The following is a 2265-nucleotide window of genomic DNA, read 5'->3' as shown; positions in this document are numbered from 1 at the left end:
TAATCCACATAAGAATGCATTCCGTTCTGGGAGCTATATGCAGCCACAGATGGAGGATATTTTTATTCCCAGTGATAGGTAGAGACTGATATCAGCAGAGAGAGAGAAACAAACAGCCAGACAGAAAGGAGGATAGATGGGTATGTAAATAGATAAGGAATGAAAATATTCACCACAAACCAGGGCCATATCTCTTCTGATTCCTGACACCTACATTAGTCTATATTTAACCAATGGAATGTTCTAGTGTGGTCAGACAACATCCAAATGACCAAAAATATTGCTAAATTGGGTAACCATGTCTTTACTTAAATTAAATTTACTGCCATATGTCTTTATACCAAGTTTAACTCAAGTGATGGTATTTTCAGTTGCTTCATATGCTTGTGAAAGTTGAGCATTGAATAAAGAAGAGTAAAGAATCATTGCATGTGAATTGTGGTACTATTGAGGAATATTGGAATTACCATGGATCGCAGAGTAAAGGTTAACTGATACACCACCAGCAGCAGCAGCTCCTCAAGAGAAAGACTGGACTTTCTATTCCTGTAAATCGTTACAGTCTTGGAAACCCACAGGGCGGTCACTATGAGTCAGCATGAAGTTAACGGTAGTGGTTTTGTTTTGGCCAAAGGAACAAACAAATCTTTCTTGGAGTAGTACATACAGAATATTCCTTAGAAACAAGGATGATGGTACTTCATCTCACATTTTTGAACATGATATCAAGATAGACCAGTACTTGGAAAAGGGTGTTATACTTGGCAAAGTAGAGGACAGTCAAATAGGGTAAGGCCCATGAGGAGATGGACTGACACAGTCACTTCAATAATGGGCTCAAACTTATGAACTATAATGAAGATGACTCAACATTGTACATTGTTTTGTTGTTTTGCGTACAGGGTTATGAGTTGGAAATGAATGGACAGACCTAACCAAAAAAACATACACATAATGTGGTAGTTACATAATCTGCTGTCAGTTTTAGACTTAAGAGTGAAGGAATAGTTTAGCCTTCAATCAGGTCACAGCTTGATGATCTCATTTGGAGGCACTAAGGAGATAAATAGCTCACTGGGGGTGGGACACACACACACACCCTGTTAGACATTACTTTTGACAAGCCACATGGAGAAAGGCTGATGGAGCCAGAGCCCTGGGAGTTGTAGGAGCCATGTGGAGACCCCTGCCAGCGCTGACGTGCTTGCTTGTACTGCCACTGGTTTCAAAAGACTTTCCACCCACTGGCCTGTGATCTTCCTGAATTTGGCATTATTGCTTGGCTGTGTGTGTGTAACAAGGAATTTATAGACTAGTATTGCACATCTGGTCTAATATTGCGCTTATGGACTTGATCTGGACTGGGCTGGGATATTTTCTTAATATTCAATTGCTCTTGTATGTAAAGCTTTTTTCTCATACACATATGCGTGTCTTTGAATTTGTTTCTCTAGTCTACCCGGACTAACAAACACAATATGCCGAAACCAACATCCATTGATACTTAGATCCTGGAAAACTTATACTTACACAAATTCATACAAAGTTCTCACACAGGATATTCATACAAGACTTGCATATGAATGAGACAAACAAGAATTGAAGAGATATTGAGAATATTGAAGCACATGATGAACTCCCTTTCATGGTTATGAATTTTACTAGTTAAACTAACTGAATACAAGCTCAATGTATATACTACCTGTATCATCACCTACTTGTGTTCTCCTAGAGGCAGGCTGGAAATTATTCACAAGGCGTTTGAAGGAGCTGAGCTTGGAAATCATCCCAGATTTGTGGTCTCTGGATTAGCAGACTAAATAAAATGTGGTCTTCTCTGATGTCTTCAAAAGTGCCACCACGCTGTATGTTAACATGGTTAAAAAGCAATGAGCATGTTAAGTAATATGTTCCTGAATGGAGAGATAGAAAGGTAAGTTAGTGGTGCCCCGCTTAAGATAAATAATAATGATATCTTCAAAAAGACCTGTTGTAGAAGCAGGACATCCAGAATTCTCACTGGAAGTTAAGAGACAATGTTTATACACACAGACTTCGGACACAATATCAGGAGGGAATATTCTTGGGAAAAGGACCACATTCATGTTGAAGTACAGGGTCACCAAGATGGACTAACATTGTGATTATAACAATGGAATCAAACATGGCAAAGCCTATGAGGATGGTGCAGGACAAGGCACTGTTTCATTCTATCGTACTTAGCGGCTCTATGATTTGCAGCCAATTCAATGAAAGCTAACAACA

At 39.2% G+C, this 2265-nt stretch overlaps 1 long non-coding RNA gene across 1 annotated transcript in view; it reads left to right on the top strand.

Moving 5' to 3' along the window:
* Positions 1–2213, top strand: part of LOC123521708 — an 11056-nt gene extending 8843 nt beyond the window's left edge. The window contains exon 3 of the long non-coding RNA XR_006680084.1: positions 1733–2213. This is a non-coding gene — a long non-coding RNA (uncharacterized LOC123521708). The remainder of the gene's footprint in view (positions 1–1732) is intronic.
* The last annotated feature ends 52 nt before the right edge of the window (positions 2214–2265 follow it).

The sequence above is a fragment of the Echinops telfairi genome, unplaced genomic scaffold, assembly GCF_000313985.2.
Source record: "Echinops telfairi isolate 266 unplaced genomic scaffold, ASM31398v2 ScPeMD7_43;HRSCAF=161, whole genome shotgun sequence".
Lineage (NCBI taxonomy): Eukaryota > Metazoa > Chordata > Mammalia > Afrosoricida > Tenrecidae > Echinops > Echinops telfairi.
The sequence above is the reverse complement of the archived record's forward strand: the minus strand, read 5'-3'. Positions and strand labels throughout refer to the sequence as shown.